General features: G+C 43.5%; 1 pseudogene across 1 annotated transcript; it reads right to left on the minus strand.

The window, feature by feature from the left end:
* Nucleotides 1–1,687: 1,687 nt before the first annotated feature.
* On the minus strand, nucleotides 1,688–2,659 carry LOC310778788 (dnaJ homolog subfamily B member 6 pseudogene; annotated as a pseudogene). The gene has a single exon. The product of its transcript is annotated as a dnaJ homolog subfamily B member 6 pseudogene (transcript).
* Nucleotides 2,660–15,984: the final 13,325 nt, after the last annotated feature.

Below are 15,984 nucleotides of genomic sequence, written 5' to 3' on the forward strand. Positions count from 1 at the left end.
AAAAAGAATCTTCTTACAAAACACATAAAAAAAACAATACAAATCACACCATTGTGAAATATTAAAACAATGTATTATGGAAGCAGTACATTGTTATGTGTAAGAAAAAAATATATCAATGTATTACTTGGTATTGCAGTGTGAATAAAGAGGCTGAAGGTGGCGCCGTAGGTGGGTGATTATTGGAAAACTTGCCATTTTATGTATCTGGAACAACATTCCTCTGTAAATCCAAATAAACAACAAATAAGCAATAAAACATTTTATAATTTACTTCCCCAAATATGTCTCTTAATAAAAACAAATTAATTATTTCTTCATTTTGTTTTTAAAGAGTTTTAAACACTTTTTTGTGTGAAGCATCTTGCAAAAAATGTGAAAATGACCTGTATCTCAGTCTGATCTTTCTACTTTGGCTAGCTATTAAGGCCAAAAAACATCAAACTATCATAAAAAAACATACACCTATATAATGCCCCAAGTGTTGTTTCATTACTCATGAATGAGTTTTATTCTTAATATGTGTAAAATGATGAGAAAAAGAACAATATAGTCGTTACTTTTAACGAAAACACCCCTTCAGACATAATGGACTGTTCCAAAAGTAGCATTTCCAGGAAGTGACATCACCTGCCTTTTCTAAAGATGATGGTGGAAAGATAAGTGAGTGACATCTGCTTTTAATGAATTTTCTTCAAGTTTTGTAAAGTCTGACAGAGGGGGACGAGCACGCTGTGTCAGCCCTGTTACCAGAAAAGCATACGTTAAAAAGTTATTTGTTTGGAATTTTAAATGTAGATATATAACATAATTTTGGCCTCTCATGAATGCACACCATGTGGTGTTAACACCTTTACCAGATGGCTAGTAATGGCTGCCAACAACATTTGTCAATTCGTCAACCCTGTTACCATTCTAGGGTAACAGGGTTGACGAAACTTTGCATTTATTATATGGACAATAATAATACATTTTTACACGGTAAAAGGTGGCGCTTAAAAAGAAAAATGCATTTAAAGGAACATTCCAACATTTTGGGAGATTCTCCTATTTGCCATCTTCTCGATAGTAAGACGAGAAGATAGATGCCTTTCTTTTCTCTGTGTGTGGTAGATAAACATTGAGCGCTAGTTAGCTTAGCTTGTAAGCCTAGGTGGCTTACAAAAGTTGTTACGGCTTTCCCAATGAAAGACTTGAAAGGGTTTTGCTGTCCTTAACAGGATTCAAACCACAAACCTTTCGCTTTGAAGGAATTAATCACAAAATCACATCAGTAGGTTTAATTTATGATCCAATGTGTGTTTTAGTGACAATATGAATTAAAGCCCCATTCAGCAAGTTTTCCAAGTTTTGCTATTGGAGAAACTGCGCCCTCTGGGTGCAATAGTATCGATAAAGATATCGCCGTTCAAAGTCAACAAAACACAGCGCCAGAAAGCTCTATGTACATGTTGTGACATCGGGTACTCACCACGTGATTAAATAATAATCCATAGTTCCGTGAAACATAATTTTCGTAGCAAATCCGAATCGAGTTACTTCCTTGTTTTCATGAAGACAGCGCTTCCGCTGTACAGAGCATGCGCGCATCCTTTTCTTTCTTTCTTTTTTATTGCCACGGGACGTGGCAGACAACCTGCTTAATCCCAGGGCTGGCCAATGGAGGGCGGTGTGGGATAAAACCAGGTTAGTCCGTGAAGGCCTGGAAGTCTGAGTCTGAGATGAAGTCAGTTGCTGTGGTTGTGCTCTGCTGGGCCTCCAATTCTGACAGGCTGTATGCCAACGCCATCTGCAGATCTTCGTCTCCTTCGTCCTCCTCCATGGTTCCCTCCGTCCCCCTGTATTGGAAGTAAGGGGCGGAGCTAAACGGCAGCTGTGCTGCTGATGAATGAAGGTCGGGGCGGGGTCCGTCGGGCTCAGGTTGGAGGCGTGGCTTAGGAAGTGATTGATGGGGATGCTGCTCTCGTCGGCTCAGCTCCAGCGCGAGGGCCATCTCATCCTCCACACCATTAATAAGGATAGTCTTTAACACCCCATCCTCCTCAATCTCTGTTCTTTCCTGCCCATTCTCCTTGATCTTCTTGGTGGTGGTGTGTTTTCCGTTTACGATGCGAGTGGAGGTGCAAATGGATTTGAAGTTGCCCATCCCGCCTCCCATGCTGGCCATCCCATCCAGACCACCCAGGGAAGAGAAGGAGGAGGTGAAATCAGCTCCCGATGAAGGGAAGGAGAAGAACAGGCTGGGGCCAAGGCCAGAGGAGGAGCTTTGGTGGCCATGGAAACCATGACCATGCATTCCTTCAAGGGATGAGAAGTCAGCAAAGGGATCCTGGTCACCGAAGAACTCTCTGAACACTGTGTCGGGGCTACGGTATGTGAATGTGAATTCTGGGAAATCTGATGAAAAGTCTGTGGAAGAGCTGAAGGAACCGCTGTGTCGCATTCTGTCATTTCCATAGTTGTCGTACTCGTCACGTTTACTCTTGTCAGACAGGACTTCATAAGCCTGAGCCAATTCTTTGAACTTTCTCTCTGCCTCCTCCTTGTTGTCTGGGTTTTTGTCTGGATGCCATCTCAGGGCCTGCTTCCTGTACGCCTTCTTGATATCTTCCTGAGTGGAGGTTCTGGACACTCCCAGGATGTCATAGTAATTCACCATGTCGCCTCCTCTCACTCTTCACCACTATAGTAACGTAACTGTTAGCGCTTCTGGAATGTGCCTTCCCTAGTTCCCTCCGTTCATGACAGCCCCCAAGCTCTGTCTGGTCTATTATCTGTTTGTTTGGAGTTGCAAGGCACACCGTTGCTCTAATCGCCTCCAAAATTTGCCAAAATACTTTTCAGGGGTCTGGAATGAATCTGGTGCAAAGGAACTGAAAGAAGTCTGCCCACGGAGGGCACTACAGCAATATTTTACGTTTTTAGGCCTTCACGCTCACAGAGTCATTGTGTCAGCATCCCTACCCTGCTTCCCACTGATGATGTCACCGATGATGTCACTGAAAATGTCACTGTTGACATTGTGACATCATTTACATTACTGATGATGTCACCGATGATGATGTCACAAGTTGCGCAAAGGTCAACTGGAAAACACTGAGCGACTTTAAGGATGATGTCATAAGCACTGATGAAATCATGTCATGCCCCACAATCGTCAAGTGACGTCATACCCACTGATGATGATGTGGATGACATGACATGAGTTGACATGAGTTTGGTCACAACTCAAAAAAAGTGTGCCATGGCACATTGTCTCCAGTATCCACCCTAGAAATTGAGCATGCAAGATTTCAAGTTTTAAATAGTGAAAGATGTCATTTCAATCATGTAGACTACTTAGCCACACCACGTGTATTCACATTCCTCCCTTTTCATTCAGGTAACCACGCCGTTTTATTCATACTCCTTCCTATCAATCAGTAATCCACACGATCAATAGCCAATGGGTTCAAGCCATCTCCTTCCCTTGCTTTGCCATTGAACCAATAACCTAAAGCGGTTGAGAGTTTTTCAAGTGGACAAGTATTTTAGTCTATGGCTGGCTTCTTACTGGTTTGCTGTCACTCTGTAGTCACCGTCGTTCCCGTGTTGCGGTCGTTTTGCCCCACCTCCTCCCCTGCCACCACCAACGTCATGGTTCCAGAGGGATTCCCCCACGGGGAGATTTCTATGCATTCTTGACGCCCTCCCCTCATCATCGCTGGAGGAGTGTCATCATGGAGCCATATGCCAACAAACAACAATAACGATTTTTTGTTTTTCCTTCAAGTGAAATGTTTTATAGTCAGTCATGATTCAGTAGGTCGCTGGTTGGCTTCATTCCAGCCTTAAAACTCATTATATAAGGATTTTTCTAAATGTCTTTGGTGAAAATGAATGGGGAACTCTCTTACGGGGCAAGAAACGTCACATGACATGTTCAGCTCTATTGTACTGTATCATTAAAGTTTATTGTGAACTTTCATACTAGTCTCTCATGATTGAAAAAGGTACAGGTTGTCCTCTCCTGCTTAAGAAACTACGTGCAGGGTTGCTCCGAGAGTATGAGAGGAGCAAGAGCAGACATCCAAAGACAAACGCTTATGGAAGAAACGGGTTATGTATTTTAAAGTGCAACATCAAGAGATATAAACTGTATTGTCTTATAGCTATATCTTGTTTGAAAATGACCATCCAGTTCAATAATCCAATACGGCGCGTGTCTCCGTGCAGTTCAGGAACCTGGGTGTGGCCACCAAGGTGCGCCTGGCGGAGCTGCTGACGCACCTGCAGGTGAAGGGTGAGGAGGCATGTCACGAATTCTACAGAGGACTTCACATCCACGCTGAGGACGTCTACTTCAGCCTGCCCACAGTGTCAGATGCAGAGGTACTTCAGCCTGCCCACAGTGTCAGATGCAGAGGTGCTTCAGCCTGCCCACAGTGTCAGATGCAGAGGTGCTTCAGCCTGCCCACAGTGTCAGATGCAGAGGTGCTTCAGCCTGCCCACAGTGTCAGATGCAGAGGTGCTTCAGCCTGCCCACAGTGTCAGATGCAGAGGTACTTCAGCCTGCCCACAGTGTCAGATGCAGAGGTGCTTCAGCCTGCCCACAGTGTCAGATGCAGAGGTGCTTCAGCCTGCCCACAGTGTCAGATGCAGAGGTACTGTACAAGAGACTGCCGAGCCGAGAACCTCCCCTCTCATGAGGCTTTATCCCACCCACAGACCCACATCTGAACATATTGTAACGTTCCCGGTATCTCATGAGGCAGAGGCTTCTTGATGGTACAAGGGTCTTTATTCACAGTTAGTTATATTACAACTCTCAGCGGTTGTCACGCTCAAAGCTAGCAGCTTTCCCTTCGAGTAGTGTGTGTAGACTGACGCGCATGCTCAGTTCACTCCGGAAGTATCCCCACAGCATAGTGTTCCCCAATACAACACTCCCACACATCAGTTCCTATCTGCAGTCGAGACACTACCAATGCTCACCCCTGTATGTGTACTGCTGATTCGCTACAATATTTTATTAACATACTCACACGACTACAAGTACACTGCAGTACTGTTTATTAACATACTCACACGACTACAAGTACACTGCAGTACTGTTTATTAACATACTCACACGACTACAAGTATACTGCAGTACTGTTTATTAACATACTCACACGACTACAAGTACACTGCAGTACTGTTTATTAACATACTCACACGACTACAAGTATACTGCAGTACTGTTTATTAACATACTCACACGACTACAAGTACACTGCAGTACTGTTTATTAACATACTCATACGACTACAAGTATACTGCAGTACTGTTTATTAACATACTCACACGACTACAAGTACACTGCAGTACTGTTTATTAACATACTCACACGACTACAAGTACACTGCAGTACTGTTTATTAACATACTCACACGACTACAAGTACACTGCAGTACTGTTTATTAACATACTCACACGACTACAAGTACACTGCAGTACTGTTTATTAACATACTCACACGACTACAAGTACACTGCAGTACTGTTTATTAACATACTCACACGACTACAAGTACACTGCAGTACTGTTTATTAACATACTCACACGACTACAAGTACACTGCAGTACTGTTTATTAACATACTCACACGACTACAAGTATACTGCAGTACTGTTTATTAACATACTCACACGACTACAAGTATACTGCAGTACTGTTTATTAACATACTCACACGACTACAAGTACACTGCAGTACTGTTTATTAACATACTCACACGACTACAAGTATACTGCAGTACTGTTTATTAACATACTCACACGACTACAAGTATACTGCAGTACTGTTTATTAACATACTCACACGACTACAAGTACACTGCAGTACTGTTTATTAACATACTCACACGACTACAAGTACACTGCAGTACTGTTTATTAACATACTCACCACGACTACAAGTATACTGCAGTACTGTTTATTAGCATACTCACACGACTACAAGTACACTGCAGTACTGTTTATTAACATACTCACACGACTACAAGTACACTGCAGTACTGTTTATTAACATACTCACACGACTACAAGTATACTGCAGTACTGTTTATTAACATACTCACACGACTACAAGTATACTGCAGTACTGTTTATTAACATACTCACACGACTACAAGTACACTGCAGTACTGTTTATTAACATACTCACACGACTACAAGTACACTGCAGTACTGTTTATTAACATACTCACACGACTACAAGTATACTGCAGTACTGTTTATTAACATACTCACACGACTACAAGTATACTGCAGTACTGTTTATTAACATACTCACACGACTACAAGTATACTGCAGTACTGTTTATTAACATACTCACACGACTACAAGTATGCTGCAGTACTGTTTATTAACATACTCACACGACTACAAGTATGCTGCAGTACTGTTTATTAACATACTCACACGACTACAAGTATACTGCAGTACTGTTTATTAACATACTCACACGACTACAAGTATGCTGCAGTACTGTTTATTAACATACTCACACGACTACAAGTATACTGCAGTACTGTTTATTAACATACTCACACGACTACAAGTATACTGCAGTACTGTTTATTAACATACTCACACGACTACAAGTACACTGCAGTACTGTTTATTAACATACTCACACGACTACAAGTACACTGCAGTACTGTTTATTAACATACTCACACGACTACAAGTATACTGCAGTACTGTTTATTAACATACTCACACGACTACAAGTACACTGCAGTACTGTTTATTAACATACTCACACGACTACAAGTACACTGCAGTACTGTTTATTAACATACTCACACGACTACAAGTATACTGCAGTACTGTTTATTAACATACTCACACGACTACAAGTACACTGCAGTACTGTTTATTAACATACTCACACGACTACAAGTACACTGCAGTACTGTTTATTAACATACTCACACGACTACAAGTACACTGCAGTACTGTTTATTAACATACTCACACGACTACAAGTACACTGCAGTACTGTTTATTAACATACTCACACGACTACAAGTACACTGCAGTACTGTTTATTAACATACTCACACGACTACAAGTACACTGCAGTACTGTTTATTAACATACTCACACGACTACAAGTATACTGCAGTACTGTTTATTAACATACTCACACGACTACAAGTATACTGCAGTACTGTTTATTAACATACTCACACGACTACAAGTACACTGCAGTACTGTTTATTAACATACTCACACGACTACAAGTATACTGCAGTACTGTTTATTAACATACTCACACGACTACAAGTATACTGCAGTACTGTTTATTAACATACTCACACGACTACAAGTACACTGCAGTACTGTTTATTAACATACTCACACGACTACAAGTATACTGCAGTACTGTTTATTAACATACTCACACGACTACAAGTATACTGCAGTACTGTTTATTAACATACTCACACGACTACAAGTATACTGCAGTACTGTTTATTAACATACTCACATGACTACAAGTATACTGCAGTACTGTTTATTAACATACTCACACGACTACAAGTATACTGCAGTACTGTGCAAAAGTGTGCTTTTTATGTCTGCTGCACACAAATTGCCCTTCGGGGACAAATAATAAACTTGAATCTTGAATCTTGAGTCAACCTAGATTTCTTGGTTATATACATGGGGTCTTAGATGTTTATTGTTTTCTGCATTACTGTGTCATTAGTAAGTTGGGGCTTGGCCAGCCCCGGCTGGGTCACCTGGGCGAGGGTGTATGATGTTGTAAGTTGGGGCTTGGCCAGCCCCGGCTGGGTCACCTGGGCGAGGGTGTATGATGTTGTAAGTTGGGGCTTGGCCAGCCCCGGCTGGGTCACCTGGGCGAGGGTGTATGATGTAGTAAGTTGGGGCTTGGCCAGCCCCGGCTGGGTCACCTGGGCGAGGGTGTATGATGTAGTAAGTTGGGGCTTGGCCAGCCCCGGCTGGGTCACCTGGGCGAGGGTGTATGATGTTGTAAGTTGGGGCTTGGCCAGCCCCGGCTGGGTCACCTGGGCGAGGGTGTATGATGTAGTAAGTTGGGGCTTGGCCAGCCCCGGCTGGGTCACCTGGGCGAGGGTGTATGATGTAGTAAGTTGGGGCTTGGCCAGCCCCGGCTGGGTCACCTGGGCGAGGGTGTATGATGTAGTAAGTTGGGGCTTGGCCAGCCCCGGCTGGGTCACCTGGGCGAGGGTGTATGATGTAGTAAGTTGGGGCTTGGCCAGCCCCGGCTGGGTCACCTGGGCGAGGGTGTATGATGTAGTAAGTTGGGGCTTGGCCAGCCCCGGCTGGGTCACCTGGGCGAGGGTGTATGATGTAGTAAGTTGGGGCTTGGCCAGCCCCGGCTGGGTCACCTGGGCGAGGGTGTGTGATGTAGTAAGTTGGGGCTTGGCCAGCCCCGGCTGGGTCACCTGGGTGAGGGTGTATGATGTTGCGAGACCCGAAACATCTTATGACCCCAGGGTACATCACTGAGGATACATCCCAGTTATGCATCCATGCAATGTTTTTTCTTTATTGTCAGTAGACTCCTTAGTAATTTTTCTGGTAAACCCCCCCCCCCCCCCCCCCCCCCCCATTATTTTTGAAAGCATCTATGCTTTACAGATGTTTTATTATTATTATTATTGACCTGTGCCTAAGACCTTTGCACTGTACTGTATATTGCAGACATAGACATCTCCTATTCTGTAGTGCTGGCTGCTGTTAATATGGCTGCATGACTACAAAGATGTTTTTTAAGTTGAGTCTTTAGGTTGTGTGTGTGTGTGTGTGTGTGTGTGTGTGTGTGTGTGTGTGTGTGTGTGTGTGTGTGTGTGTGTGTGTGTGTGTGTCTGTGTGTGTGTGTGTGTGTGTGTCTGTGTGTGTCTGTGTGTGTCTGTGTCTGTCTGTGTGTGTGTTGTGAGTGTGTGTGTCTGTGGGGATTCCTCTGTACCCCTCACTGATCCATCTGCAGCCTCAAATAAGCCCCTTAAAGGACAGCTCACCCTAAAATCCAATATACATATATTTGACCTCTCACCTGTGGTGCTTTTTATCCACCTAGATTATTTTGTGTTAGTTGCCTGCGTTTGGAGATATCAGCCCTAGAGATTTCTGCCTTCTCTCAAATACAACGGGACTGGACAGTGGCACTCGGCTTGTGGTGGTCGAAGTGACAAAACATACAGAAAAACTCAACAGCAATGTCTCTTTCCAGAAATCATGACCCGGTTATTCAAGATAATCCACAAACCTTGTTGTGTGCAGTTTCATGTAGGAACTATTTATCTTGAGACCGAACTACACCCACTAGCTACTACTTAGTTCTTACATGAAACTGCTCACAACTAGGTCTCTGTTATCTTGGGTCATTATTTCTGGAAAGAGACATTGCTGTTCAGTTTTTCACATGTATGTTTTTGCCGTTTTTGAGCAGCACAAAGCCGAGTGCCATCCAGTTCCATTGTATCGGAGAAAAGGCAGAAATCTCTACGCCTGATATCTCCAAAACTCACACCAAAACGATGTAGATGGATAAATAGCACTACAGGTGAGAGGGAATACAGAATGTATTTTGGGTTTTAGGGTGAGCTGTTCCTTTAAGCCCGACCAAGCTTTGTTCTTCCCAAACGCAGTTGTCTGCTGAACCTTTTAACCCCTCGCATCACAATGTGGGCCACCGCTTTGCACTGCGCCGCCATTCATCATCCTATTCCATCCAGCACTCTGGCTTTGTGGGGCAGCTAAGCTCACGTGCGATCCCTCGTCCCAAACAGCTCTGAACAGTCAGGGGTTCATGCAGTGGGGTCAAAGTTCATGTCGGACAGGGAATTGGGTCATCCCATAGTGTATGGGTCTAATGAAGCCTCACTCCCAATCATGAGACACATATCCTTTAATGTTTCATCTGTGCTGCTCAGTGTTTTAGGCTGTGAATAATATGACAATTGTGCTTCACTTGAATGCATGAAATAAGTTTCTGTGGTGGTTAGCAAAAGTTCATGGGAGCACGAATTCTGGTTCAGCAGGATAATCTTCACAAACGTTAATAACCTTTATGACTTTTGGAATGTAGATGCGTTTGTTTCAACGCGATTTCTAGAAAACGCTTCAAAAGGCATAAAAGTGATTCACGATTCACTTTTGTTAACCACAGACCTTATTTGATGCATTTAAGTGAAATCCCCATTATAAAACCCCGGCATAGACTTTTCCGCTGACGAACCAAAATGGCGGTTTCTGGTTAAGCCTATAAAAATACATCATCCCTGCAGTACTCAATTATCTCTCATGTTAAATACCCAATTGAGAGATGAATGCATTTATTGTGTTAGGATATCTTAAAAAAAGAAGAAGAAAAGAAATAAAACACAAAATGTGAAGAGATGGGCTAAAAATAGGGCCTAGAACCCCGGGAAATTCTGTGTGGTCAATATAACCGCTTATGGCCGAAATAGATTGCAATGATCATTTTCTTTGCCTTTTGTGTAATTTATATAAAAACTATTTTAAATTAAAATACAGACATTTTTAGGAAAAGTCAGGTACCAGCAGCATTGTATTTTTCTCAACAAAGTTATTGCACTTGTAAATTTCAAAAAGGTTCAAATGACCGCCGTGGCAGTTCGAGTTTTAAAGCCTTGTTTCATGTAGAGTTGCACTTCCTGGATCCCTTTTGTGATCACTTCATGTGAGGAGCATTTGTGTAGTTCATATAATATATATATATATAATATATAATATGTATTATATATATTATATATATATAATACATATATAATATGTTATATATGTATAATAATACACCCACGTATTCACCCACGTATTCAAATAATCCATCTCCCTTGCTTTGATGACGAGACCTCTCACTCTCTTTCTGAAGGACCCATGTTCTTCCTGAGCTGTTTCAGCTTTGCAGTTGGCCTCACAATGCTCTACTATTATGGAGGTGAGTCATACAGAGTGATCGAGTTTCTACATTTAGATTCTACATTGTTTTCTCGTGAAACAAGTGAAAGGGGCTATGAAACAACGTTATAGAATATCAACGCATATTGAAAAGCTTTGAAAGGATTCAAATGCCTTGTTACGGTTTTATCATGTTTATTTTCAATTGACTTCCTCTCCTTTGTCCCCTATTTAAATTTATATTGATATAATTTCCTATATTTCTCTGCTTTCATCCAGATTTCCTTGTCTCTCAGCCACTATGTCCATATCACTTTCAACTCATTCCTTTCTTACTCTCTCTCTACCCACAGAGGGCGAGACACTGAGAGGTAGCGCTGCATCTCTTCACTACTCTGCAGCAGGGCTTCACTATATTTCAATCAGAAGCTAAAATATGATTGACTGGAGTCATTTGTATAACATGGTGGCCATGTGTGTTCTGAGAGTGTCTTATCTGAGTCCTATCTTAACAGACTAGTGTGAATAATATATATACCCTATGTGCTATGAGTCACTTTGAATGGAATCTAACTCATGTGAATTTGGCAGATGTCAACAGTCCCACAGTGTATTGGCATGTCAATCTGTTAAACACACGCCAGCTATTTTCACCAGCTCACCAGATTTCAGTGCCTTCTAAAGCTTCTAGAGTGATCAACAGATTGTTGCAAATCTGTTGCATTGCACTATCCTGATGTTCAACTATTAATTTGAATCATATATCAATTGTGTGTAAAGCACTTCTCAATTCACCCTTACCAAACATGTCATAAACATACTGAACAGTCTTTGTATCACCATCTGGAGCTGTATCCTATTTTTCTCTAGTATGGTGGTAATTGAAAATGAGGAAAATACAAGAATATACAGATTAATGTGTATAAAGGCAGCAAACTTCCAGTTATAGAAAACAACCAGCATTTAATGTCTTTACAAATTGTTGTAACCAAAAAGGCAAATTCATAGTGAGGACTTTGGTCGTATTACATTTTTACAGGACATCAATAAAGAAACCCACATCCACCATCTGCGGTAGGTTAGTACCAGTAGTCTATTTCTAGGCTGCTGCCAGAGCAAGCTGGCTGTTTTTACTGTGAACAAGAAAATGTTTAGCTCAATGGTTGAAGAGCATCAATAAATGCACTAGAGGGCGCTGCTCCCCAAACGATGATGGGACATGTGCTGTTGTAATATAACAATGACAGTCAAGAGCAACAGAATATCACAACAGAATAGTTAATAATGACAAAGTCAAAATGATGGAATGAGTGAAGTCAACTTAATTCAAAGCTAGAGGGCAACCCTCCTAATAGCTGAAAAGAATAGTAAAACATAGTTTCAAATGTTTATTTGACAGCTCGAGAGCAGAGCAGGGTTGGGGGGGCATTTCATATGTGAATGAATCACCAGCACATTAGTCACAGTGAAGACGTGGTGCGTAGTTGTGAGGTAGATCATCATCTCAGGTGTCCAGTCTCAGGAGCTTTGCCACACTGAGCAGCACATGACCATGTCTTCTCTGTGAAGAGAGGGTGAGATGGTTCCACACTGAGCAGCACATGACCATGTCTTCTCTGTAAAGAGAGGGTGAGATGGTTCCACACTGAGCAGCACATGACCATGTCTTCTCTGTAAAGAGAGGGTGAGATGGTTCCACACTGAGCAGCACATGACCATGTCTTCTCTGTGAAGAGAGGGTGAGATGGTTCCACACTGAGCAGCACATGACCATGTCTTCTCTGTGAAGAGAGGGTGAGATGGTTCCACACTGAGCAGCACATGACCATGTCTTCTCTGTGAAGAGAGGGTGAGATGGTTCAGAGAGGAGGTGCGAGAGAGGGGGTTGGAGGTGTCACCAGGGTGATTGTTCATTTGGACTACCAGCGTCCACATTCCCACAAGGGAGCTATTAATAGCCCTGCTTCAAAAAGACATGAAACTGCTCATCTGGATGCAACAGCATCTTCTGATGTTAGACCCCCTGCTGAGTCACTTTGTTGCAGGGATGCTGCGCAGAGCTGGTAGCCACGCACATACGTTATGCTCATATATCAGTCTATGGATCAGCCCTGAGTGGAGCTGTGTGTGTGTCATCAATCCATCAATCTGGTTCTTGGCCCGTCTGGCTGTTTCCACGGTTACCAATGATAGTTGTGGAGGAGGAAAATGATAGAATTGTGACGTTAGGAAAAGTGCCTTGTTAAGATTTGAGATTGTTTCAAATGAGATCAGAAGGTTTGTCCTCTGTGATGTTAGTGGTACGGTTGTGATGTCAGCAGTCTCAAGTCTGACCCACTCTCTGTTGGACGCCTGTAGTCTGACCCACTCTCTGTTGGACGCCTGTAGTCTGACCCACTCTCTGTTGGACGCCTGTAGTCTGACCCACTCTCTGTTGGACGCCTGTACACAAGACAAGTCTTTGCATTGGGGTGGAGGGGGGGGGGGTGACTCATTTGTTTATTCCAGGGTTCCTACGCAGGTCTGGAAGTATTAACATTGTATTTGGTCATTTCCAGGTCTTGAATAGTTTGGGAAATTTAAAAAAATTGAAAATGTTGGACAGGTCATAACGCTAGCTTAAATGATGTTGTGTTGTAGACCCATTTTGAGTCCACAGTTTTTGTTGAAGTTCAGATAGAGGGATGCTGTGTTAATAATGCCCAGCCACTGTCAGCATGCATTATATCAAATAGGCGGAAGATTATGTTGTGGAAATTATCATTTCATTTCATCATGTATTTGACACTTATGCAGAACAGATGAACAGACAATAACTGTATTGTTCTTATTCTGCTGTGTTACACAATTGAAGTGTATAAAAAGAGTGTTAGATGCTCGGGCTCTAATTGAGGTTCCAGTGACAGCGCCGAAACACTGTCTAATTAAGGCCTCCATTTTAACAAGCGGTTGTGCTTGGGTATGTGCTGCGTTTATTCTGTGACTCACAGACCGCTGGGCCAGAGAACCACAGAAGCTGCTCTACTCATAGCATCTAGAGACATGGCACAACCACAGACGCTGCTCTACTCATAGCATATAGAGACATGGCACAACCACAGACGCTGCTCTACTCATAGCATAGAGACATGGCACAACCACAGACGCTGCTCTACTCATAGCATAGAGACATGGCACAACCACAGACGCTGCTCTACTCATAGCATAGAGACATGGCACAACCACAGACGCTGCTCTACTCATAGCATATAGAGACATGGCACAACCACAGACGCTGCTCTACTCATAGCATATAGAGACATGGCACAACCACAGACGCTGCTCTACTCATAGCATATAGAGACATGGCACAACCACAGACGCTGCTCTACTCATAGCATAGAGACATGGCACAACCACAGACGCTGCTCTACTCATAGCATAGAGACATGGCACAACCACAGACGCTGCTCTACTCATAGCATAGAGACATGGCACAACCACAGACGCTGCTCTACTCATAGCATAGAGACATGGCACAACCACAGAAGCTGCTCTACTCATAGCATATAGAGACATGGCACAACCACAGACGCTGCTCTACTCATAGCATAGAGACATGGCACAACCACAGACGCTGCTCTACTCATAGCATAGAGACATGGCACAACCACAGACGCTGCTCTACTCATAGCATAGAGACATGGCACAACCACAGACGCTGCTCTACTCATAGCATAGAGACATGGCACAACCACAGACGCTGCTCTACTCATAGCATATAGAGACATGGCACAACCACAGACGCTGCTCTACTCATAGCATATAGAGACATGGCACAACCACAGACGCTGCTCTACTCATAGCATAGAGACATGGCACAACCACAGACGCTGCTCTACTCATAGCATATAGAGACATGGCACAACCACAGACGCTGCTCTACTCATAGCATATAGAGACATGGCACAACCACAGACGCTGCTCTACTCATAGCATATAGAGACATGGCACAACCACAGACGCTGCTCTACTCATAGCATCTAGAGACATGGCACAACCACAGACGCTGCTCTACTCATAGCATATAGAGACATGGCACAACCACAGACGCTGCTCTACTCATAGCATCTAGAGACATGGCACAACCACAGACGCTGCTCTACTCATAGCATCTAGAGACATGGCACAACCACAGAAGCTGCTCTACTCATAGCATATAGACATGGCACAACCAGGCGTCGTTCCAACTAGACGTGAGGCATGGTGATGTCACGTGTGCTGTTGGATGCAGGAGGTTAAACTTGTGGAAGCGGGTCAGAGTTTTGAGTGAGATGAGTCACACCCTGCTCTCCATACCTGTGCTCAGCATCGACCAAACCTGCTGCTTCAACTGTCTGGAAACCACCCGTGACGTCTCGCTTCACATGTTATTAAAAATTGAAAAGTGTGTGTATCTGCGACTGCGTCGTGTCTGCGCGCATGGGTGGGCGTGTGTTGATGCGTGTGTGTGTGTGTGTGTGGGTGTGCATGTCTGTCTGGCCCATGCTGGGGGTCACTCAGGGCCAGGGAAGGAGACAGACAGATGAGGTCACATGTCCCCGACCGGTGACAATGGACATGTGACATGTCTCTGCTTTCCTGTTTGTCCTCTCGAGGGATAAGCGCTGTGTTGTTTACATACCAGACCCCTTTGTCGCGAGCACCGTTTCTCTCTCGTTCTCTCCATCCCTGCAGTGGTGGAGGACAATGATCTTCTGCTAAATGAATGGGAGTTGGAATTTTTGACGTGTTGTTCACTGGTGGAAGTTTCTCCGGGGGCTTGGAAAGGTCACTGTGTTTGTGGGTCAGGTTACGGTCTGGACTGTGTTACGGTCAGGAGATGAGGACGCTCAAAACATGCTGACTGCATGAATGTTATAGGAGCAAAATGGCGAAAAAGAATAGGAGGAAAAAGACATGTTTGTGGAGAGAGGGAGAGAAAGACAGACAGAGAGGCTACGAGAGAAAATGAAGTATGTTAGTGATGATTAAACAGGTAACGATATGGAGAATACCTGAGTCTGT

Source organism: Poromitra crassiceps (assembly GCF_964638095.1).
Source record: "Poromitra crassiceps genome assembly, chromosome: 6".
Classification (NCBI taxonomy): Eukaryota; Metazoa; Chordata; class Actinopteri; order Beryciformes; family Melamphaidae; genus Poromitra; species Poromitra crassiceps.